Source organism: Falco cherrug, chromosome 13 (assembly GCF_023634085.1).
Source record: "Falco cherrug isolate bFalChe1 chromosome 13, bFalChe1.pri, whole genome shotgun sequence".
Classification (NCBI taxonomy): Eukaryota; Metazoa; Chordata; class Aves; order Falconiformes; family Falconidae; genus Falco; species Falco cherrug.
Window position 1 is genome coordinate 19903249 of NC_073709.1, and position 25998 is coordinate 19929246.

The 25998-nt window shown below is 42.8% G+C and overlaps 1 long non-coding RNA gene across 8 annotated transcripts; it reads left to right on the forward strand.

Annotated features, from left to right (window-relative positions):
* Positions 1-22: 22 nt before the first annotated feature.
* On the forward strand, positions 23-25191 carry LOC114015114 (uncharacterized). Of its 8 annotated transcripts, XR_008734984.1 has the most exons (8): positions 23-3518; positions 6480-6568; positions 7551-7680; positions 8303-14974; positions 16352-16965; positions 19540-19669; positions 19758-19923; positions 21704-25191. It is a non-coding gene; the product is annotated as an uncharacterized LOC114015114 (long non-coding RNA). The 8 variants fall into 8 exon arrangements; XR_008734983.1 differs by lacking the exon at positions 8303-14974 and having other exon boundaries at positions 19540-19674; XR_008734981.1 differs by lacking the exon at positions 8303-14974.
* Positions 25192-25998: the final 807 nt, after the last annotated feature.

Sequence of the window (25998 nt, forward strand, 5' to 3'; positions counted from 1 at the left end):
CCCCCACCCCACCCCACCCCACCCCACCCATTTTGCCCTGTTTTCCAGCCTGCGGTTCCTGAAGGTCAGGTGGAGAGGTCATGGCTCTGCATCCCCTATAAATAGATTTTGATATTTAGACAGCTATTGCTACTCAATATTAACTTACAGGATAATGGCGAGAGATACCGTATGCGCTGAACCTGTTATTCACGAGTGAGCAGCATCTGTCGAATACAATTCTCGTCTTTTCGCCCTGTTTGGCTATAGCGCAAATCAATAGGGCGAAGGACGTCTTGAGGCTGGGGTGGGGACGGTGAGCAGGGCGGCTCTGCGGGGACACAGTTGCAAGTACAGTGCTGAAACTATCCAAGGACTTCAGAGAGCTGAAGTCAAGGGCCAGGTAGGCACAGACCAGCTCTGAGGGAGCGGAGGACCAATTCAAGAGCGGCTGGTGGAAAGCTTCCAGCGCCGGGTTTATTCTAGGGCTTCTGACGCTGCCCTTTAAAACACGACGAACGCTGCTGAGGTGGAAGGGTCCCCTCCGCACGTTCACAGCCCGATTTCCCCTATTTCTGGCGTTAAAAACTGTGGGTTCCGTGTAGATCCGAACAAGGGACTCGGAGTTCACCACTAACCCTCTTGCTGTTTACAGAGCACTCGTCGGCAGTCAGGGTCTTCAGCTGCCTGTAATATTTTGAGGGAGCAGTAAGTATTCTTGGTTCCAGCTCACAGAGTATCCCCTCTTCCGTATGACCCCAAATCCTCCTCTGCCTTCCTCCACCTGCAAAGCAGAAGGGCTTTTACAACCCCCAACCGTTCTCCCTGGGAGCCGGCCCTTCTCTTGGCGGTGCGCTAAAGATGAAATTCACAGCCGGGACTTCGGTTGAGGTTTTAGAGCAACTACAGCCGCAGCCCGGTACCCGCCGGGATGCGCTGGCCCGCACTGTGGTGGCTGCAGGACACCCCCGCGTGCGACCTCCGCGGGCAGCGGCCGTCTCCGAGCAGGGGGGGTGAGGCCCGTGGGGGCGGCCAAGCCCCAGCGGGACAGGGAGAGGAGCGGGGCCAGGCTGGAAGCACTTCTCCCTCGTTCTGCTGGCTCACGCGTGGGTCCTGCGCCCTCTGCAAAGCAGAAGCCCCGTGCCCCTGCACGCAGTTCTGGAAGCTGGTAGTAACCAAGGTCTTTTGTAGCAGAACGGGAAAACCCGCACGCGTTTCCACCCACTTACCTGGGCATGAGGGGTCGTGAAGGGGGGCGATTGCTTGCCTGTGAATTTGGTGGTTAAAAGAGGTAGCCTGGGGAAGGGGAGGGAGGGGAGAGGTGCTGAATGGTTTGGTTTAATCACTAAAGTATCTGAAAGTTGTCGAGATTTGATTCCCCCCTTTGCTCGTTTAACTCGCTCTTTAATGCTCATGTGTGCCATCTGGTAGTTGTGCATGTGCATGTGTGTTTCGGGGGGTGGTGTGCTCCTTCTTTTAAGAGAAGGGATTATCGCCAGGGAAGAGACACAAAAGAGGCAGGTTTAAGACGCCGCGACTCCCTACAGCCTTGCAGTTTTACAACCAGCCCAAGCGGCAGCGAAACAAACTTTCTGTCAGAAGTTCCCTGACGCTCAGGAGGGACAGGCGCGTCCCGCCGCCCGGCCGGGGACCCGCGGGCTTTGCTCCGGCGGGCAGCGGAGCCGCAGGAGCTGCCACCGCTGGCCCCGGGCGGCTGGCGGCGACACTGGGCGGGGGGCTGGCGGGTGCTGGGGGGAGCAGGTGCCCCGCAGCCCCAGCCAGGGCGAGCCGGGCAGGCGGCTGTCCCCCTGCGGGGCGGCCCGAGGCAACAGTGAGCGCCCGTTGCCCGTGGAGAGGAGCGGGAGCGCTGGTGCCAACCGAGGGGACGGACGTGACTTTCCTGGGTGGCTTCCTGGCTCACCGGGGAGGGAAAGTGCCGCGTGTCCTGCGCCCGGCGCTTCTCCCTGGGAGCTCCGGAGGGTGCCGGGAGGTGCCCGGCGCTGCACGGCCCCGGCGCAGCCCCCCCGGGGCGGCCAGTGCGAGGGCTGCAGGGCGAGGATCACCTGCGCCCGGCAGCTCGGGGCTCTCTGTGACCCGACGTGCTGCTGAGGGCGAGCTGTTACGGAAGGTGTCCTCGTAAATAAAATCGGAGTTTTTGTGAGGTGCAGTCCCCATACATTTTTAACCACAGTGATTACTAAATTAATAGCAGGCCCTAAGACAGATGTCAAAACGTCTTGAAAATGTTTATCTGTGAATAATTGAGAAGGTGGTAAGACGCATTATCTGATTGTATAATGAAATATGTATGAGGAACAGCTGTTTGCAATAGTCACCTCCCGTTGTTTCATTAGCCTAGAGCCTCCCCCTGCAAGGCGCGCTTCCCTGAAGTTGGCCATTCAGCGCCGGCTGCTTCCACCGGCGGCGGCGGCCGCGCCGTGTCCCCAGGAGCCGCGGCGGGGCAGGGGTGACCCGGTGCTGTCCCTAGGCCGGGCCGCGGGCTGTCCCCGTGGCACCTCTCACCGGTGGTTCGCTCCGAGGGCGGGAGGGCGGAGGCGCGGGTGGGGTCCGAAGGTGTCTGGCCGGGCAACCTCCAGCTGGAAAGGATGCCCCGGGAGGAAGGAGGCTCGATGCTCACCTCGGAGGCGCGGCGAGCGGCCATTTATGAAGGTTTCATGCCGAGCAGCAACAGCCTCCTCCGCTACTTAGTGTTGACACAAACTTCCAGACGTCGAGCATATGCTGTTGCACAGCATTGTTTATGTGTGGTACCAGATGTTGCTTTGCATCCTATTGTCTGGAGACAATGTTTGGTTCAGGTTAAAATATCTTTACTTGAACTGCTCAGTTGGCCATTGTGTGAGCATTAGTGAAGTGTCATGGAGAGGTAATGGGAAGTCCGGGGAGGTTAGCTCTCCGAGCGTGGCCAGGAGGTCCCTGGTTCATGGTGGGGTTACAGCCACCACTGTCATCTTTTGTTTTCCCTCCTCAGAGAACCCTTGTCCTTCCTCTAAAAGGATGTGCCCCGCTCTCTTTCCCCTCGGAGCTTTCTCCACCGGTTCCATGAAACAGCCCGATGTTTGTTTTTCTAGTTCCCGTAAATCGCCCGAAAGAGGAAAGGACAGCGCGGTCCTGCGTCACCGCCGGCCGGGCCGGGCGGAGCGGGGCGGCCCCACGCCCCTGCCCGGGGGCGCCGGCGCCGGGGGGACATCGGCCTCGGCCGCGGAGTTCACGCTCCGGCCGGGGCAGCGGCTCCTTGCCCCCGAAACGCCCGCCGTCCCCGCCGGCGGCGCGGCCGAGCGGCCCAGGCCGGGCGGGCGGAGGGGGCGGCGGGCCGCGCCCCGGCAGCACCAGCCGTTCGGCGGCAGCCCCCGCTCCGCCGGCCGGGGAAGCGGCTCGCCTGGAGCCCTTTCTTCCCTTTAACCCCGCAGCCTGGGCCGGCCGCGGCGGCTGACCTGTGGCAAGACTTTTGCTCCGGGAGAGAGCGGGGAAGAAAGCTATAGACTTTAATCGGATTTCTCCCCAAACACTTCTGGTATGTTGTTGTTATGCATCTATATGGAGATCATTATTTATAAATGAGCGCGTACGATCAGTCGCAAAGACTTTAAGAGCCCGGATTTGTGTCATTAAGTTGAGGGCGGGGTAGAGTGACTTAGCGGGGGACGGAGGTGCCGGCCGGGGCGGCCGCCGGCTCGGCCAGCGGGAGGTGCCCGGCCGCCCACCGCCCCCGCCGCTCGGCGAGACCCCCCGCGGGCGGGGGAGGCCGCGGCCCCGGGCTGGTCCCCGCCGCCCGGTCGGGCTGTGCTGGGGCTGCGGGCCCCGGGAGGGGGCCGTGCCGCCGCCGTTTCCCGTCGCCGCCGTCCCGCCCCGCACAATGGAGGCGTGCTTCCCTTGCGCCGGTGCACCGCCAAGGGCGGCGGTGGCCTGGGGACGTTTCCAGCAGCGGCGGTTTTCCAGGCCGAGACAAACCCTGCCCCTCCGCGCCCTGGCACTGGTAAAGCCACTTCAGGGCACGGTTAACATCTCTCTGAATGCCCGAACGAAACAAAAAGCCGCACGGAGAGCGGAGGTTTTGCGACGCGATGCGCTGGATAGTGTAGATGTATTTGTGTTGTTTCTAGCACTTTTGCTCGTGCGTAATCCCTTATGCCTTTTATTATAATCCTACACATTACAGTTAATCTGTAATGATACTGCTTCAGAGGGACCTGTTGCACACAGTGATGGTAATTTGTAACCTTGGTAACAGTTTTAAATAAAGATTATAACAATGATGTCAACTGTTTTTCTTCACCATACCGTAAATGGGGGCTCAATATTATTGTGCCTGTAAAAGGACAGAGTTTAAGAGACAGTGCCGAGGTTCCACTTTGCTTACCATCATGCCAGCTATCACTTTTTAGCTTGTCCTTAGTAAACACGATCGTGTTTCTAAATAGTATAAAGATTTTCAGACTGCTGAGGACTCTGTAAACTTTAATTTTCTGAATGAGGGGGATATTATTACGAATTAGGGTTATCAGGATCCAAGTACCCTTACCAAGAACATTTCAGCCTTCCGGAAAATACCTCGGAATAAGTACTACTTAGAAACCCTAATGAATAATGCTAATGCTGACTCTACCATTAGCTTTCTGCACAAGCTCTCCCCTCTATTAAAGCTTACAGAAAAAGCTCAGAAGCTGAAAGCAAAATTAAATGTAATTGCTTTTATTTACCTATTGCTTTTATATCATTAAAATATTTTTAGTTACATTTATTAAACAGCATCCACTTCGAGTATTACCTACAATATCTATTAATCCATTTTTGTGTATTAACTACACCACCATTAGCTATTGAAATATGTATATATACGCACACATATATGTATTACCTATATTGTCTTTGCCAAGATATGTTTCAGTTCTCATTAACAAAAGTATTCTTGTGGAAGATTCTACAAAGCATGTTTTTCATGCACACTTATTAATAATCACAGTTTTCAAGAATTAGATATGCACAGATTGCAAATGGAAAGAAAATACCAGATGCAAAATGAAATATACAGTAGAATTGAAGCATAACTATTTTTCCTCCTTAAACTAAAAAATTTACAGAGTGAAAAACGGAGCTATTAAGCTTACTTAAAAGATGGCTTTGTTGGTTTAATTATACTGTAGTTATTTTATAAATATGTTTCAAAGGAAGCTTGCCATATTGAATGTCAATGAAGCCTGTAAAGAAAAGACGTACAAAAGCTAATGCATACCAAATACCAAATTTTAGTCATTAGCATTCCTATTTATTACAAACTAAAGGAACCTATTAACAGACAAGAATTTCTATTTAGCTAGCATTACAATGTTTAGCCATTAAAATAAAAAAGGACCAAAAAATGACACCCCCCCTTAGAACTGTATGTTCTTTTTACTTAGAAAGACAAATGTATCAAAACCCCCTGATAACAGAAACTGTGATTCTTCGTTATTACTGGCTGTGCCACGCCAAACCCTGTACTGCTTTATTCAGGCAAAATTTCTACTTGTTCCAAAGGACAAGATCTGTCCGATTAAGAGCTTCAGATATTTTGCACATACCTTAACAGCTGCATTTGAGGGACTTTTGGTTGTGGGGAAGTGTAGGTTGGTGAAGGCCTACAGGCTCAAGCCTGGAGGCTGCTGGGCCTGATCCGACGTCAGTAGGCATTTCGCCATCGCATTCCGTAGCTCAGATCAAGTCTGGGGTGTGGATAGCAGCTTTCACGCTTAGGATGGAGGAAGGAAGGACTAAACCATTCGTTAGGTTAGGCAGGCTGCTAACCAGAAGTTTCTTTTCAGTGCTTGTCACAAAATCAGCATATTTATGCATGTGCTGCCTGTTTGTTTGGGAATTCTTCTAAAACCTCTTGGCCAAGCATATATGCTTTTCAAATAACCTTTAAGAATCTGTATTTTTGTCTCTCTTGAAGGCATATGTGATACATCTCAGAGCTTCTAAAAATGTTAAGCATATTATTACGCAGAGTATTAAATTTCACATGTAAAAGGTAAATAAGCTTTGTTGTGTTTTTCGCTGAACTGCATACATTTATGTGAAGGGAGAATCTTTCGGGAACACTGATATTTGTGATGAGGTAACAAAATGATCCTTTCTCCTTCGTTGCACGTGACACGGTCCTTGCCTTCTCAGCTTGTGAGCATCGCTGCTTGAGACTCTGTTGTGTCTATTCAAATTGACAGAGAAATTCAAAACAAGACCAAAGCAGCACTACTGCTACAGAGCTTCTGGGTGACGGATGCTGTCAAACGCCTGTTTTGCCTCAAAGATTACTTCAGTTTTCAAAGAATTGGAGGTGGGGGGGAGGCCGGCAGGGAGCGGTTCAGGAAAGTTCAACCCATCTGTTTAATCTTTGTTCTCTGATTTTCATTGTCCATTTCTAAAACAGGTTTTACATTTAATTTAATAAAGTGTTCAGCTTGACTAATAAGGATCACTTTTGATTTTGCTTTTGCAAGAATAGAGTGAAGACTTGTACAAAGAAAATTCACTGCATAAACACCTGCCCAAGAAGGGAAGGTTTGCCCTTACCTCATCTACAGGATTTGTAAGTACATGAAATTTGTTCTCTTCAAAGATTTAAACTTCCAGGCTTTAGGATGCTGTTACAGGGCTGGTGGTTTGTAGCTTTTACATGAACATATGGCGAGAAGTTTGACTGAAACAGTTCTACAGTCAGCATATCTTAGCGTGTACGAAATATTTTGAATAAAGCAGTTCCTGTATGACCCCATTTATGTGATCTGTGTTGCTGCTTTTCACTAATGAAAACAAAACTGATCTGAAATTTGCATGAGTGTGGTGTCTGGGGATAACAGTCTCATGAAATCAAAATGATGCAGGCTGCCTCTGATTTTGCTAAGATAAATTAGAATTTGGGAGGAAGAATCTCATGGAAAATTAAATATAAAAGCAGTCAGGGTTTCTGAAATTTTAAGAACTCCTACTTTTCCTTGGAGATATTTTCTGAGTCAAAGATCTTCACTTCTGTTTATTATCAATGAAGAGTAGTGGTTCAAGAGGTTGCAAACAGAAAGCCCAGATTAAAATAAGCCTGAAGGAATCTTGATGTTGTCTCTCAAGTATTGTAACTTTCACAAGGAGGGCTTTTTCCAGGTCAGCGTGTCTATAAACCCAAATGGAGTTGATCCATAGATCTACAAATCGGATGCTGCTGGAAAGATAGGAGACATCTTGCAGGTCTTTCACTTATACTCAGATGGCATGCTAGATAGCTACCATTAGAAATTTTTCAACAGAAAAGCTTTCATTTGCAACATTTCTGCCTACCAAACCTAAGCTGATTTACCTCTAGGCCCTGTTGCTAGAGCAGCAGATACGTTTAAAGGAGAAACAGTAATAATGCAATAGTTGTGACAAAAAAAAAAAAAGAGCAGCCCTATGGAAGAAAAAGCAGTGTGATGAATCACTCCTTTGTTCCAACTGTCCCTTTAATACAAAGCAGAATACAAATGTTTTAACAAAAATGCTTAAATTGTTGCATTCTCAGCAATGGCTTCTCTTTTTAGCTTTAAATCGTCCATAGTCCTTTGTAGCCATATACAGTATGCGACAGAGCAATTTGGAAAAGATTCATCTATCAAGTTAAACAACTTTCTGGTGTAACTTCAGAGAGGTTTATTGCTTATTCATGTGGAAGTGAGTACACCCAACTTGTTTTGCCTGGTTTTGCTACTTTTGCTGGTTTGCAAGGCTGTTCTGGTAGCTGCAAATGGCTTCTCAAGTGACATTCGCTGACATTCAGTGGTGTATATTTATCGGTATTCTTCACCTCACTTCTATATGTGTAATCTAATTTATTTTGTTCTTCATAGCAAACTCCTTTTCACTGTCCGTGCCCTGAAAATGATAAATGCCAAAGTGGCATATTTCCCTAGCTGCACTAAAATGTCACTGTGAAAAATCCTTAATGGACTAAGTGTAGCTTTTCAGGTTAGAACTTGTCAAGTTACGGAGATATTCTAGAGTTTCTCCTTAATCCACCATTCTTTGGAACCACACCACTGCAGGCAGAGACTAATTATAAGTTACACCAGTCAGAGCAGGACAAAAATAAATGAAGTAGAAACAGTTTGATCAAATAATTTTATACTTGCTTTCTGTGCTTGTGCTGTGTTACCTGATTTCCTCTGTTTAGGCTAATGCTGAATGTACCTTACCATTTACGTATGAATATGCATGTATGCTGAGATCTATGTTATTTTAAAGACTTTGCTTATCACTGTAGCACTGACTATATTTATACTGCTCCTACATCTAGGGCTGCCAAGAGAAACCCTCCATGCTGGCCAAAGGAATAATACACATTAAGAAAGAGTCTCTGATGGCACCTGTGATTAAAATGAACATTAATTAAAAATGGATGGGTGAGAGGAAATAATGTTACTAACCCTCTTTAGATCAGGTACGAGAACAGGGCAAGAATGACTGACTGAGACATTAAGGCAGCCTCAGAAATACAACATAGCTGCCCTGGATTCAGGGCTCTAGGAGATTAACCTGCTTTTAGGTTTCTGTTCCTTTTTTCATAGTCCCCAGTCATCTTTTTGGGCATAATGCTCAAGCCCACAAAATGTAGGTGTAAGAGAAAACAGTTTTTGAGAACATTCATCCCAAATCTGACTGCAGATGGTATTTTGGAGTCACTTTTCCTTAGTTGTCCCGGCCTTTGCAATGAATACTCTAGTTCCTTGGAAGTAGAAAGCTTTAAAAAGTAGCATACTTCCCTTTTCTGTGATCCTAAAGCATCATCCTCATATTTTCCCTCATTTAAGAGCCAGAAAGTGCAAAAAGAATGAAGTGCTAGGACCAACAAGAACATGTGTTTTGCTGGCAATGGTGAATGGTGCACTTTATCTGACGAAGTGTAAATTTTTTGATGCTGAGGGACAACAGCATCACTTTAGTTCTTATGAAGTAGGAAGTAGCTGAAATTATTTTTATGTAATTTTTCTTCCACTTGTGGCGAAGTGGTATTTTCTTTATTAGCAAGGACAAGAGGTCATAAATTTTGAAGTGCTATGTAGCGTAAAACACTTATTTGACTTATCCAGAGCCAGGGTGCAAGTGCTTTAGGATAGAATCTGCTTTCCTCTTCTCCCATTCTATATGTGAACTTCTACCTTGTTACAAACATGCCTTAATACAATACCTGTGCACTCTTATAACCATACCAATTCCACAGGGCCCACAGTTCACCCTTAGGATTTAAGTGTTCTTAGTTAAGCTCTGTGATGGCTTTCTGCGAGAATGGGACTTTAAATCACTATGCCTACAAAACAGACCCACTGGGAAGAAACCTCTTTTCTGACTAACCTTAAAATTACGTCAGTCTTAGGAAAAAGCGTGCTATGAGTCCATCAGTTTTCCCAGTAAACATTTTCAATGCTTTTTTACTGTGTAGGCATAGCTCACCCCCTATTTTACATTGGAGAAGAGTTCAGATCTTTGTTTCCAAGGCAAAGTTACAGAGAAAAGAAAGCTGTTCTCCTGGAAGAGCTGATACCAGTAGCAGGAGGAAGGTTTTTTTGTATACTAAAGAGGACTTATGTTTGCAAGCTTTCCTCCCCCCCTAGTTAAAACAGTTGGTCTAAAAGAAAATACTGCTGCTTTTCTGAAAATACTGGAGTTCTTATCTGTAGACCATACTACTGCTACAACAGCAGTAACATTACCATACTTTGTCCTGTAGGTGTGAGCAAAGTAAACTTATAATGCTTTTGAGATGAATTCTTACCATGCCTTTAGCCCTTTTGCACTGCTATTTTATTTGCAGTTGGTGCTCCCCTGGAAGTGAGCAGAGGCTCTGTGCTCGGACCTACAGCTTTGTAGGCTTTCCCGTAACACTGTCACAGAATCCCAGAAGCACAGAATGATTGGGGTTGGAAAGGACCTCTGGAGATCATCTAGTCCAACCACCTGCTAAAGCAGGTTGTCCTAGAGCAGGCTGCACAGAGTTGCGTCCAGGCGGGTTTTGGGAGGACAAAGGCTTTTCTCCAGTTTACTCTGCAGCCCTCAGAAGTCTACCCCGAGTTATGTTTACTGGGCTTACTACCTGTCATAGTGAAAGTCAGATGAGGATGTTCTGCTACCACTACACTTGAGTATTTGAGGAGCTCTAAAGAGCCTTGAGGTCCTCTACTGCTTTCAAGATGCTTTCTCCCCACTCAGAGGAGCGTAAATTCAGCCACTGACGGAGGTCAGAACATGGATCCGAGAGTTTAGCTTGTAATGCCCCTGTGCTGCACTAGCCTTCAGAAAGGTAGCTGTCTGCTCCACAGGCGTGAGGCCAGCGCAGCCTGCACTTTGCTTTTCTTTAGAGACTCTTGCCAAGAGCTCTCTGGGTCTGAGGAAGCAAATCAGCATCGAGCCTTCAAGCAGAACTTGCCAGTCTGGCACCTGTTTTGTAGCACGGCATTGCAAGGACTTCAGCTTTTCACATCTCTTTATTTAGTTTGACTGTTTATGGCCTTTCAAATACAACTGTCTTCTGAGTGCCCAAATGCCGCAGGGGACAGTTTGGCTTTGTGAAAAGACAGGGAAAAAATGGAAATACAGCAGCTTCCCTAAAGGCTTATTTATAAGGTAGACTGCTGCTTGTGGCTTCTTTCCCATGGAAGACATAATTTATCCTAGTGTTTGACATATATGAAGATACCACCCCTGCTCTTTGCCAGCATCAAAAGGAAGATGTGCTCAAAGATCTACAGCCCAAGTTGTATGCAGAGATTATCAGCTGCTTCAGATTAAGCACATCTAACATCACTGGGACCAAACTGGATATTGCGTTACTATCCTTTTTACCATTCTTTTTATTCTTACATGTATATACAATAGTTCACTTGAAAAACAAAACACTGAAATAAAAGCAGCACACATTTTTCCTGCTGAAGTGGTCTACCTGGTAATAAGATACAAGTACTCATTTCTAAAAGATACTTTAGAAAGGGTCAAAGTTACAGTAGGAAAGGAAAGGTTCAGTCTGGCCTTTTCAAGAGAACTTGGTTGGTGCCTAATATTACTCCATTTTGGTGGGATAGAGCTAAAGCATCACCAGAGTCCAGAGCAATTTCACACATAAGCATGGGTAGATTTCCTGGTGAACATTTAAGGGTGTTGCAGCATCCTCGCTAGATTACAGTGTAAACTGTGGCCACGTCTCTGCTCTGCTCCCTACACACGTTATAGGTGCAATCATCTCTGTGTAAATCCCTTTGGGCATCTGGGCCTGAGTCTTTTTGAAAATCCCACCCACATGGGACACCCGTAGGTCAAATGAAAAATTGCATAAGCTATTAAATAAAGCTATAGCTTATAAAAAGTTACCCACAAGAAAGGTACACAGGTTAGTGCTGCTCCAGGGCATCCTTAAATCACACTTCAGCAAGTTATAAAGTTATCTTTGGAGAGCAATCATACCAGGTTGTCAGCCCTATAAAGATAGATTTATGTGTCTCTGACATGTCAGTTGTCGTCTTTGCCACTTCATTGCGGCTGTGATATTTTAGCAGGAGGTAACCACCACTATTCCCCTGCCTGAAAATCCACAGAATTTTTCTCTGTAAACATCTCTTACCCTGGGTATTTCCCCATTGCAGGGCTCCATCTCTGAATTCATCTGCGTGTTTGCTTAATTCTCACTCACAGGTCAGTGCTTGTTTGTCTCAAATTTTTCTCTTCTTAATCTCAATTTATGTAGCAGAAGGTTCACAGGCAAACCTTTTGCCCACAGAAGGCTCCAGAGTTTAGTGTTTTTTTACTAGTCATATCATTTAAACGGAGACAATTTTTTCTTTCTGTGGAAGTAATACAGGTCGTCATCCTGCATTGGAAAAGTTACAGTCTTCATCAAGAAGGAGCTTCATCTAGTGGTTTTGTTAGTAATCTGTACTGTCGATGCAATATTTTTGTTGAGCTTTCTTTCAGGGCTTGACTCATTTCTCCATATATTCTCCCAGCATATTGTTCTGAAGTTGGAAAAATGATTTGTTCTGGCTGAGTTTAAAGTGAACAATTAGAGAATGGGAACTCATGGAGCGAGCTTAAGCAAAATTAGCTCCCAGAGAAAGAGGCTCTAATTTTCCTGAAAGGTGAGCACAGTGGCAGTGCTGATGCCAGGCGGGAGGCTGTGTCCTCATTTCAGCTACACCAGAGCCTGAACCCTTGCCCCAGGTTCACAGCCGTGCGCACAGAACTGGTGTTTGGTAGACAGAGGCTAGAGAGAGAATAGTGCATGATCCAGTACAAATCTTTCACCTAAGTGATATAATGTTCCTGATAGTCTTTAACTTTTGCACAAAATGCCCCCTGGAGACATGTTTACAGAGTTGCCATTTCAGCAAATGACATTTTGCATATTCTTTGGAAATGCCACATAGGTAGTGCAATCATCGTCAGCTGCAAAGTGACCATGTGAACGGAATATGACTCAGCTGCTCTCTGGGTTACGAATGCGGGCTGGCTTAGACTGGCAGGCAGTAAGAGAAGCTGCAGTCGGCCTGGGAAGGGGATAAAACACATTCCCCTCAGCACCGCCGTTTTGGGATTCCTGCAGTGTCCTACACAATATGCTGGCATGTAGCGGAGATCTGCTTCATACCAATGAATATTTTTTGATAAAAAACCCCTCTTTCTAAAAGTTTCTTTTTTCAGAGTGATTCACCAGAATCAAGACTCAGAAGCTGCTAAGGAAATATTCTAAAAGCTTTAATGGCATCACTTTTGGAAATTCCTGGTTATTTCCTTTCTCTCATTATGGCACACCAAAACTTACTAAAGGCCCATATGAGTTTCCCCCTAAATCCATGCTTTAATTTCCTGTTGTCTCCACTGAACTTTGTGACTATGCTCTTGACTTTACTGATCTGATTATTCCCTTTGCCCACACCTGCCTACTGCCATCTCCTTCCTCATGCTGGGGACAACCTGTTTTTACTAATCACCAGAAAGCCTTTCTATTTCTGGTTGGAATGATTTTTGAAAATAACTTCTCTCTTTGCCATTAACTCTCTTCAAATGGTTGGTCATGGTTTATTCTGAAGTTGTCTGTTTCCTTTAGACTGTAAGTGTTTTACAAGATAAAACGTGTCTGATCTCACTGTTAACACTTTGCAGGGTTCAGAGCAGAACCGAGTGAGATCAAGTAAACCCACTCATGAAACTTCTCAGGATTTCGTTGATGCTCCAGTTCTTTCCTGTAGCAAACTCGGGTGCTTTTAGAAAGTTTGTTTTTATACAAACACGCACAACAACAAAAGGGATGTACAGCATGTGATCTCCCCTACATTCTCAGGTTCAGATTCCTGACCTGCTATCTCTCTAACTACAGATGACTGTGCCAATTCACCCACAGCCTGATAGTTATCCTAGGGCAAGGTACACTCCACAGCTTCTGCTAGAGATGATCTGCTTCCTATAGCAATGTATTCTTCAGAGTCATTAGCTGAATTTGCATCCTCATATATTGGGTGAGCGTCCCCACAACTGCGCTGCAGAACTGCACTGGAACTGAGCTGCGCTTTCTAATGAAAATTCATTTTGTTGAAAAATTCCCAATCAGCTCTAATTTGGAAGCCCCAGCTGAGCTCCCGCTGTGAGACACATATCGTAAGAGACAGATCTTGCTGTGAAGGGCTGGCGGGTTGGAGAGACGGAGGCTGAGAAGAAAAGCACAATAGAAAGGTGAAATGGCTTCCTTGGAATCACACAATGGGTCACTGGCAGTTTTAGGTCTTCCTAGTGCCAACCACAGCCCGTGCTACCTCTCACATCCCGAGCTCACAGACAGGCTCTGCTTTCCCCCGGCCATCTTTTCATTAACTAGATTATTCTTGCGTGTAGATTAATGCATGGGTGCACAAGTTCAGCAGTTTTGAACCTTACTCTTACAAGGCATCACGTACATATATGGTACCATCAAAAACTTTGAGGCAACAGATAACAAGGATGTCACAGTAAAATACTAAAAAGGCAGACCCTGGTGCGCCAGAGCAGGCAAGGGGAGAAGGAAAATCAAGTACTGTTTGAACTAAAGTGTGTCAGCTGCTCTGAGCAAGGTAAGAAATATCAGTCATGCTTTACAGTTTGGAAAATCTGGCATAAATTCATGCATCTGAGCCTGTACAGTTTATTAAGCCAATGCCATGGTCAGAATGTGATGCCTTACTTAAAATTAAACTTTTTCCTTCAGAAGCTTCCCTGTGTCCCTAAGACTCTTTAGGAATTTTTATTCTAAGAGCAATTTTTTTTTTCTTGTGGTTTACACTGATTAGTAGGAACAGATTAGAGATAACTTGTTGTGTTTTATAAATAGCCTAACAGTGTATTTTGTATCTTTTTCCCAAGAGCTTTCTGAAACTAAAATTTCTCTTTGAGGACAGCTGGTCCATGCCCCTGAGGAAAAAAGGTGCTTATGGCAAGGCTGAGGTTAATGATTGTAATTTACAGTTTTTGTGGAAATATAATTTTGCTTTTGCAGAAATCTCTCTCTCTCCATTGTTTTAAAAAAGCAAAGATACTTAAATAGGGCTTTACATTTTATTACCCCAAAACGCATTTGTTTGACTAGATCATGTCAGTATGTTAACAAAATAATTGATATTCCAAACATGCTTGGTGAACTTGAATAGCAAAGTGAAGTTTATATATTTAATCAGATATATTCAGTAATTCTAGTGGAAGATGCAGAAGTGTTTTCCATCAATATTTCCTTAACTTTGAAATGAATATACATTGCCCAAGTTCTCGTTCTTGTGGATCCATTTTCTATCCATAACCAAGCAACTGAATTTCTTTGTATGAATGTTTACAAAGGTTGAAAAGGAAAAAAAAACCACAGGGTTGTATGGGTAACCCTTCTTGCTGGAAGTGCTTTTACAGATAGGTTTTCAAGGGAAGAAAAAGTTTTGCAGCTTTTCAAGCCGCGAGTTGTAAGGTGGGTCATAAGAAAAGTTGCAATTTCCAGAACCGTATACTATTTTTTTCAGGAATGTTTGGATGTATTATAAAAAGTCTACCATTTCTCATTCTTCCCCCTTGTGCAACACTTTGTTCTTCCTTCTGCATGAGATCATGACTTAAAGCTCATCTAGTTCCTTCAGAGAGTTTCAAAAGGTTAAAAAACCAAAACCAAAACACTGAAAAAAAATAATATTATAAAAAGCCTCTCCATAGAGTTATGTGGTTTGAAAACCAGACAGGGAGCTGTGAGGTGAGAACTGCCTGGGGACTGGCATTGCACAGGCATAGAAAAGCAGCAGGATAGCGTGGTACGAACAGGAGCAGTGGAGATGCTAAGAGAACACTTGAAGAGACAGCCCAGAAGTGGGATATGAAACAAAAGTTGCTGAAGAGGAACCATCGGGAGGACATGAGCAGAACAGGCAATCTCAAAGAGTCTGTAAGACCAGGGGGGAGTGCAGGGATGCTGTGAGGCTCCTTGCTGCTATTAACCCATCTACCTCTCTGCATAACGTTCTGGGAAGATACCCAAAAGGAATTTGCAGAACGTGGTTTGTAATCTTTCTCTATATTTATCACTACTCTCTGTACATTGTCTTTAAGCAACTTTCTCCAGTAGTTACTGCTCAGGAACCTGGCCAGGACAGAACAATTACAGATGGGCTTTTTGTGGGTAGCGTGACTGGTAGAGAGGTGGTGAAGGCAGTGCCCCAGTGTGTTATGTTTGCAGTTTGTATCAGGAGTGGCCCTAAACCCTTCCACTCCCTGGAAGATTTTCTGTTCCCAGGTAGTATCAGTAAGAGTGGAGTCCAAAAGGGAGACTTGAAGTATTTCTTCAGGAAGAAAAGATGCAGATGTGAATACTGGTATTTGTTGTCTGACGTTTTTAAAAGCGTTGCTAAATAGTGTGGTTTTATTACTGCTAATAGTAGAAAAACAAGTAGAAAAGAAAAACATAAGGTCACCCAAGAGTCACAGTGTTGTTATATATTTCCTTAGATGATCTTAGTTGGAAATCTCATTTCAGATAAGGCATTATTCTTTTCAGTGGTGTGGCTCCTGTTAGGTTATTATAGAAGTAAGGCTATGATGATTTTATTGTTAACAAACCTCTCTTGTAAAATATAATCCAACATTTGCACCATATTTAAAAAATGCTGTAGAACTGCTGATGGAAGAATGTTATTTTTGCTATGAGATAATGAGCATCAAATAAACTTATTTAATATGGAAATTCACCTTTCCCAATATATTTATTTTCAACTTCTACAGTGTATTCAAGTATTTTGTGTAGCTTCTTTGCTCTGAAAACTCCATGGGCAAATTTACATGGATTTTTTTTTTTTTTCAGGGGAAAGTGGCAGCTGAACAAAACATGTTCTTTCAACCAAGCAGCGAAGCAACAGTATAGAGCCAGAGCTGGTAGTCCTTGTGCTGCAAATCCACATCAATTCAACTAAGACCAAGCACTTGTGAATACTAAATTCACACTAGTGTAGCTGGGAGTAGAAATGGGCCTTTCTTTTCGAACTCTTTGGAATCTGAACTGAAAAAAAGTAGCAGGGTTTAACCTTTAAACTTTTCACTGACCTGTAAGCAGTACTTTGGATTATATCTGCCCTTGTTAATCTGAAGCCACTTGCAAACATAACTGGCATTCCTGTTTTTATAAGTATACCTCACATAGGTTATGGAATGGGTTAAAAGTTCAAAAGTTTGGCTCCTGTTCATTGTGTCTTTAACACCTTTATAAGTGTTCACCTTTGCAAATAAATTTTGTTAGTTAGCAGCAACATAAGCAATGCTTTGTGTCAAAGTGCATTACTTAGGTGATGGCCAGATGTAAATCTAAACTCTTGGAGGTGCAAACCTGATTGTTGATCAAGACACTAAATTTTGCAGAAGTCCTGTGTTACTGTAGCGCTCTATGAGGACCAGATATTTTAATACCACTTTCCAGCACAGGTGAGTAGAAAATCTTCCACCAGCACCTAATCAGACCATTATTTTTTCTTCTTCAGCTTTTCTTTCTTGCTATTCACGTCACTGCTTTGCATGCCCTTTTCCCTCGCATACCTTCCCCATACATATCTTCATTTTGCTCTATTAAGTCCAAAATACAGGTGCAAATGACATAAAAGGGACCAACGATTTCTCTTGGACATTTCATTGCTGTTATATTTGAAAGAGTTTAATTAACACTAGAAACATCTACTGCTTGGTATACATAAAATAGTCTAAAATTGGTGATTGGCATTTCCTCTTATAGTTCACACAATGATTGCAAAATATCTTGCCATTCACATGGAAATTTGTCTTCTAAGTATGCCTATCCTTAGTGGAAAAATGTCATGGGCAGAGCACAAATTTAGGAGAGGGTATGTTTAAGAACGAACCGCTATACCATACTCTGTGTTCATCATTTGGGTCAAGAATTTTCCTGCTGGAATGTTACAGCAACACAGAGACACTCATGCACCATCCCTTACATTCAAGCTACTCTTCAGGCACAGAAATACTGGGCTTAGAAACAGCCAAAATTTCAAACAAATAATTTTGCATTGAAATATGAAATTCTGAAAATTACTGACACAACCTAGCACAGCAGAAGACTCAGGCTGAGTCAGTGTGAGAAATGCCATTGTAGCTTTAGAAAGCTAAATGTTTGGGATTTGTTTCCCTGTGTAGTTTAACCAGGACCTGACACTGTAAAGACATTGATTCTCATAGGCTTTTAAAGAAATAGAGAGTTCATAAGCAGAGAGCAGACACTGAAAGGTCTTGTGATGTAGCTGGTGAAAAGCATCTGTATTTTCTGTTGGATATTTATTTACTGAAGAATTCCGAAAGTGCTATACATTTTTTAAACATCTCTGCATCTCTTGCTGTTACATTTTGGAGAATGACTAAATCCCTGGAGAGGGGTGAGATCTGTAAAAATTGTCAGTTGTTAAGACAGGGTATTCAGTGAATAAATGAATTATTGTGCTGAAGTCCTTTATGGAACATTCCTGTGGTGCTACTTTAGTAGAATATCAAGAACAGAAGTGTTCAACAATATTACTTTAAATTCAAAATGCCTTGAAAGGACTGAGATTCAATTTGCAAATGTAATCAAGAATAAAACGTGTGCCTTGGATTACATGTCACTTTTTGGGATGTTTTGACATAACACATTTAGAAAACACTTTCCTGTGACTGCAATGATTAAAATAGATTTCAGTTATCTATGACTTAAAACAGAGCCAGTTCAGTTCTTGGTGAATTTGTTCTCTGCATCACAGTAAGCACCAGCTGACATGCTCACTTGTATATCAGCGTGGAGGCCAACTGCTTAAGGCTAAAGTGCTATTGTGTTACTTGTGTGAGTAATCCTATTAGCACCAAGAGAATATAGGCATGAATAAATTGTAGAATGGTCAGAAGTGAGAAAATAGCCTAACTTCCTTCTCATTTCTAAAGACGATCTGTGCAGCTATTTTAGACAGCCTTCTTGTGCGATGGTACGAACATCTTCAAAGCCTTCAGCCTTTTACCTCCTTTCAGGAGTACCAAAATCACACCAGCATTGCAATGTGCATTCAGCTAGGCACACTCAGAGATGTACTGGGTACATACTCAAATACATTTGATAATCTGTCCTCTTCGTTTCCAAAATAACAAATATAAGGATACACAGGAAGTTACTTTTCTCTGTATCTAGGACCAGAAAGTATGTAATCAAGAAATTCATATAAATTAGGACCACAGAACACTGTTCCCAAAGATCGACCATGCCCATAATGGAAAATATACACTAGAAATTCAGTATTAAATCTACTTTTATTAAATTTGTTGGTAAGATAATTACAGCTTTTTGATATTAGATTTTAGTATTAAATGTAGTGTTAAATTTGAAAAAAATTAGGTTTTGATCCAAGCAGACAAATTCTATCACTGAGTTATGCTCAAATTTGCTACAGATGTTTGTGAGACTTGCAGATATCGGACAGTGGCAGTGTTGGGTTCGCTAATGAAGTGCCACACTTAAACTTATCTGGGAGGGCAGGTAAGCCTGCTTGTTAACAGTAACTTTCTCAGAACAGCATTGTTTGTTCACTGATCAAATCACCCGCCTATCTGTCTAGGCCAAGCAAATACCTGAAAGAAAAAAAAATTATTACCTTTTGCAGTGCACCTGTTCTTAGTGCATGATGGGGAGGATTGCAAAGACAGTGAGGGATAATGATAGAGCATCCATCAAAAACATGTTGTTACATGACATGTCATTTTCCATGGCACATTTGATGTAACAGGAATGGGACAGGGAGAAGGAATTTAGTTGTGGTTATGAAATTCAGGACCTGATTATACAGCCTGATGATGACATGGACCTCTGTTGTCACTTGGCAGTGATTATGTATTCACCCTCTTAAATAATAATTATGGATTAATAATTATGGGTTAATATTATATGAAGTTGCACCCTTTCTGAAAAGAAAATGAGGTCTGACATGTCAAGGACTCAGCTTAAAGGTGTTTTGGTTTCTCTCTCCTTAGTGCTGGATCTCGCTGTCGGTCTGTTATCATTTTAGCTTCATCAGATGAAACAGCAAGATGGCCAAAGGCAGATTCTCCTTTCTACAGCATCCTGGGACTGGTAGCAGCTGCACAAGACGACTGACAAGAGGTAAGGTAAGGTTAGAAACACACTAAGGCAACCCCAGCATCAGCCAGCCATTCCCCACTGCTCCTGCTCAAACCCATCTACTTCGCAGGGATTATTCCCACCTTCACTGGGGAACGAAGAGAGACAGCAGCCCTGCTCCTTAGACCATTGGTTAGGACACTTATGGGACCCATGTGTTTGAAAGCTTCACGTGGGAAAAGAAAATAGAGCCTGAAACACTCATACCCCAGGCCAAATGCAGTGGCACCATGCAGGTGGGTACACCGGGGTGAAGAGCACCATCCCCAGATTTTTTCAGAAAGCAACACCTGTCAGCACTCTTATTCTGGCCCTGATCTGAGAAGTGTGGTCTGTGTATAATGTTTGGGAGACAGCCCCTCGGGCGAGGCAGACGCACCCTGGCCTCCGGGTAGGTCACGGAAAGAGGGAGGTGTGAGGAAGGAAAAGGGGAAGGAAGAGAGCTGCTCTGTGCTGGCAAACAGGTGGTCTTCTTGATCTGCACTGGAGCAAGTACCCTGGGAATGTTAAAGCTGAAAATTGAGGAGCTTTAGCCTGTTTAAATCTCTGGTGCACCTATGCCTTTATGTCCACCTCTGCAGAGATGAAGAGCATAAGATTTGCTGTTCAAAAGACAGATTCCAATAATGCTGAGGTTTGGTAACCAGTTCCTGTCTTCTCCTATGCTCCTCTGAAAAAGAAAAGAGAAAGCAAGTCCCACAGTTTCACATTGCTGTTAAGACTTGACTTCATCTACTTAGAAACATTAAAACCCGGGTACATTCCAGGAAAATAGTTTTAGGAGACAGTATTCAATATGCAAAAAGATACGCAAGTAAACTTCAGACACGAAAGTACCAGATCTTAAAGCTTGGAATCTAAAACTGCAAAGTGCACAGAAAGAAAACCCTTATGGAGATGCTAAAATGTCTAATTCATTATTATTTCAAAAAAGATTAAAAAATAATTTCTTAACATTAAAGTGCAATCAAGCACTGAAGAAATTATTTAAACTTTCCATAGGAAAAAAGCACACTCTAAAATGCTGCAAGGGTATTGATGGCTATTAAATATTTACTTTTCTCTCTAGCTCACACTAGAAAGAGTAATTTGTATTTGGCAGAAACTGGCTGCAATTACATTAGTCAATCCAAAAGCCCAACTTGCTCATACAAAATGCAAACAAATTAGTTAAAATGGTCTAATTAGCAGACTGTAAAAATGCAAAGCAAGGCTGGCATAAAAATGTGTGCTAGACAAGTATACTTTTACAAAATAAACAGAAAGGCAAATATGAAATAGTCTAAAAACTCCTAACTAAAGGACCATAATGTATACCCGAATATTTAGGGATTGCATACTTTAAAGAAAAGTTTCTATGGACTCTTAAATATTTTCTTGCAACCCACATTCAGTCATGAATACATGATAAATACCATAGCTGAAGTTCTACTGGGATTTTAGTTCAGTGCTGTGAAGCCGTGTGAGGTCAGGTTATATATACGTTTTGTGCGGGAATATACACAAACACAACTCCTAGTTGAGTTAACCAGAGTGCAAAATAGCTTTGGAGCATGCAAAGAATATAGGATGTGGCCTATGGAAGGAAGGTCAAGCCATTTCTTTAGATGATGTGTATTTGTTTTTGTTTCCAAAATTAAGATAAATAACTGGAAGCACATGGAAACGTGGAAACAGTTAAGGTAAAAGATAATACACATTTGTTCTTACAGGAAGTATAAACTATGGGCATTGTCTACAAAGACTAAGCTTACTGGTTAAAAAGAATCACGACAATAACTGTATTATTGTTGTCATTGATATATTAGACCAGAAAGGGCTTTAGCATCTCTTGCTTCAGAACATTGCTGCAATTTCTTAATCTGTGGGTTTTTAACTCCCTAGTTTGTATACTATAGATATAATAGCCCATTATGATTTGTAAACTATCATATAAAAGAAACTATTGTGAAGTGATGATTTGAATTTGTCTCTATATCCTTCTCACCTCACCACATGCTCTTCTGTCCTGTCTAGCTGTCTGGAGCCACATTCTTTCTTCTTGCCACCTGACAGATGGCAGAAGGTGGGTGGCTTTGGCAAAATTAATTAGAGACGCACTGAAGAAACAATAACCATGAACACCCTCTGGCAAAAATATGATGTTATTTGGCACAAAGAACCTTTGTGCAAAAGCATTGCAGCAGCAGAAGTATCCTGACTACCCTGAAGAAGAGGTCACCCAACAGAAAACAGTCCTTGGCAAAAGGAGAGCAGCGTGGCCGTGAGGTGTGGTCATTATCGCCATTACCGCTTCTAACGCCTAACAGCTGACTCATGCAGTTATTTTCACTGAAATAGTCGATTGCGGCACCTTTACTCCCCCATGCTGTCCTCAGTTCTGCAGATTGCCTCGCTGTGCCAAATACGTTCAGTCCATCGCTTTTTCTCACGGAGAATAATTTATTTGGTGGAAGAATATCTCAGTCTACAAAATATCCCTGCTGGTTTCAGTGCCATTGAAGGAGCAAGGTATTTGTGAATGTCAGAACAAAGTCCGGTGTGGATAGCTGAAAAATATGGATGCTTCACTGTGAAGATGTCCTGTTATCTGTTATTCGACTTAGTGCTTGACAAATAGATTTGAGAATGGTAAAAGTAACAAGCTATTTCACAGAAATTATCTTCTCCACTTTCTCACCCATCACAACATCTTCTCACAAAGTTTTCCATATACTGGGAATCTTGAATCCCACAGAACTCTCTGGTGATGACTGGGTAAATGCTGGGTATATGAGGAAGAAAAGGAATCGCTGGCATCAAATAGGGAAGTTAAGAGAATCAGGGCTTGAAGTATGAGGAAAGAAGTCGCACCATGTGGGAAAGTTCCATTGTGTTGGAAAGAAGTTCCACTATGGTTTCCCAATATGTGTTGCTCCACATCGGTGTCATCAGTGTCGTCGGTGACAGACGGGAGATAGGATGGCTGCTTCATCTCTGCTATGATCATGCTAACAGATCTAAGTACTGTGGTTGCTCCCTCTTCATAGGGCTCGTGGGACTGAAGAGCAAAATGTAACACAGCTCTCCAAGCCAGTGACTGCAGTGCTCGCTGTCCTGTGTTTTGCTCTTGTGGTCTTTACAGGCATCTGCAGCAAGCCTAGGTGAGTTAATCTGCCTGTTGCACTCGTTTGTTCATTCTTCTCTGTATGTGCTGGCAGCTCTGTTATCCCCTAGTTGCCAAATATTAGGAAAGACATAGGCAGCTGAACTTTTACCATTTTCCTCCTAGAGCTGTTCACCCCTTGTGTGCAATTCACCAGAGGGGCAGATGAGCCAGGGGTATGATTTAGCCTTGTGCACCTCAACCCATTTGGGAAAATTGCTCCATCTTGTCATGAAGTCCAAATCACCTGGTTGACCAGCCCAAGAGGAGATGTGGCATATTCCCTGCCCCCTAACTCCACTGAGAATAGCAGTGCAGCATCTATCCGTAACCCAGCCTCATACATAAGTCAGCCTGCTTTCACAGAAAACTGCTCCAACTCTACTTACTCCAATGCAGAGACTTCCACTAGGTTCCCTGGCTTTGACTGATGCACAGATTATATCTGCTTGCCTCCATTTTTAGTGAAAGATGGATGTATAGGGTAAGCAGAGAAATAGAACCATGTACACAGTTATTCTAGGTCTAGTAAGCCCACATAAAGAGATGCGAGTCGTGAGGAAAGGGTCGGGACCTTGCAGGAAAGTTGAACAGGAGAAGATGTTGGATGGGAAAGTGGATCATCGAGAAAGTGAACAGGGAGGGAGAGTGATAGAGACAGAAAACGAAAGCAAAAAAGACATAAGAACTATATAAAGAAATAAGGTGGAAAGAAAAAGCAAATGGCAAGGAAGACTAATTGCGTATTTCATTGTCTGAAACAGTGTTTGTAGCTGCGATATGACAGTAAAAATCAGGCTTGTTTTCACAGATAAACACAGCACGTTCACTGTCAGGAAAAGCATGACGGAAACAAATAGGGAAGAAAGAATGAATGGTCAGTTATCTCAAGGAGAGGAGGTGGCTGCTGGAGACCCACAGGAATCTGGGCTGAGATCTATATTAAAACAGAATTACTCAAGATAGAAAAACTAAAACTTAGGTGAAGAGTTCAGAAACCCCCTCTTGATCCCTCTTGATACTGAGTATCTGGGTAATAAACCAGAACTCAATAAATTCTAGTTCAATAATGACAATGCATGTAGGGAAAACAAATACATCTACATGGCGATGAGCACTAAATGAGCTATTTCATCTCAGGAAACACATCTTCAAGAGCCTGATAAAGATGTCAGCTTAGTGGTCAGCAGCAGTAAAAACAATTAAGAATTATTAGGAAAACACCGGAGAAAAAATCAGAAACTATTCTGCTGATATGTAGCCTGTGGTGGACAGTCACCTCATCACAAAAACAACGTAGGTAAACCTAGAAAAATACACTGAAAGACAGAAAGAATGGTTATCTGCATTGAATAGCATGTTATTTCTTCAGGAGACACAGAGAAGGTAAATATGAAAGGCTATTAACTATTTATCACAACAAAGGAACAAGTGGTACATAAGAAATCACGGGGCAACAAAGCAAATGAAAGAGAGTATTTTTTTCACAGAGTAGCTGAAGTGTAAGACTCTTTGCTACAAGATGTTGCCAAGGCTTAAAGATAAGTAAACTCAGAAAAGACTCAGTAAATCATGGAAGGCAAGCCCTGCCACAGTGCAGCATTGAGATGCCAGATCTGGGTGTGTAGTAGTAGCAAGTGATGAACCACTATATAGTTCTCGGGTTTTCTGGAGACAGAATACTGGAAAATGTTTTGTGTGGTTTTTTTTTTCCCCGTTATGTTTGATCCAGTCAGAATACTCTTTGATAGTCTTTGAGATACAAATAGAAAAGAAAAGAAAGTACAGTGCTTTTATGTTTGCAGGGGATACAAAGTAGCTTTCAGGGGTCTGAGCTGTGGGGCAAAAAGCTTGATGCATTTTCTTCCTGAGAAGGCAGCTGCTTTACCTTTGGCTCTGATGTAACTTGGGGAACCTGTTGTACCAGGCCAGTCTCACATCATTTCATGTCCTATTTTCAGAAGTCCTCTTTCCTTTGTTGGTTGCATTAATGTTATGCTACTTAGAGAAAATAATCAGTGTAAAATTACGCACATATATACAGAATGGTTAAATAAACTCTCGTTCCCTAACTCGAAAACACAACATTTTTTCCTTTGCTGCCATGTGGATCAACCAGATCTAAAGTTTGTGAAGTGAGCACAGTTTATCCCAGACTCATGCTGGAATAATTTATGTTCTTGAGCCTTTGCAGATGTATAGTTACTAGAGAGCTGTCTGCCTACAGGAGTTTTTACACATATTTCACCTAAATCAACGCTCCAAATGCAACATCGAAGATGCAGTGAGTTTGTGTGGATTTGTAGCACTCCCTGGAGGACTCTATGTCTAAAAACCAATAAACATTTCACCATTCTCAGTGTGTGAAGATTTCCTTCATTTTTGATGCATGCAATATTGACTGGGTTTTTCATTTTAATTTCAGCGTTATTCCACAGGTAATAAGTAATTGGAGAATAACTTCTTGCAAGTGAATGATAAAAGTGAAAATTAATCGTTCTTTACTTAGCTGTTGCTGTTCATTCATTATAAACTAACACAGCAAAACAGAATATTCATTTATAAACCAAACACATTTCATATTGATTGACAACTACAGCAAGATCTTGATATTTTATGACCAAAGCAAATAAAAAGAAGACTTAAAGAAAAGGTTATTTTATTTCTGTGTATGTGTTTTTTGTGTTTGTACACCTAGTATGTGTCACAGGTTCAGCTGAAAACAGTTAATCTTTCATAAAACTTATTGTTACATCCTATAAGCCTATGTGGAGATTAAAATTCCTAATTAATACTCCAAAGTCAGTTGATATAGAGGACTGACTGAATATGGGGTCAAGATCTGAAATTCATTACTTAATCAGCAAGGTGCTGTTTCTAGAATGAAGTGACTACAGAATGTTTCTGAAAGGCTGGTCAGAATCCATCACTGCAGATGCAGAACTGCAAACATGTACTAATGGTGTGTGTGGCCAGTGTTTACAGAGGTCTATGAATAATAAATAATCTAGATAAATAACCATACTTAGAGCTATGCAAACAAGAAAGCAAATAAATCAAGGCTTCCCGCTTATGCGTAGATACCAAACACAGCAATTCTGCATGTTTTTTTGTTTGTTTTGATTGTTTGTTTAAGTAGGAGATGGCAGACACAAATTTAATTAAC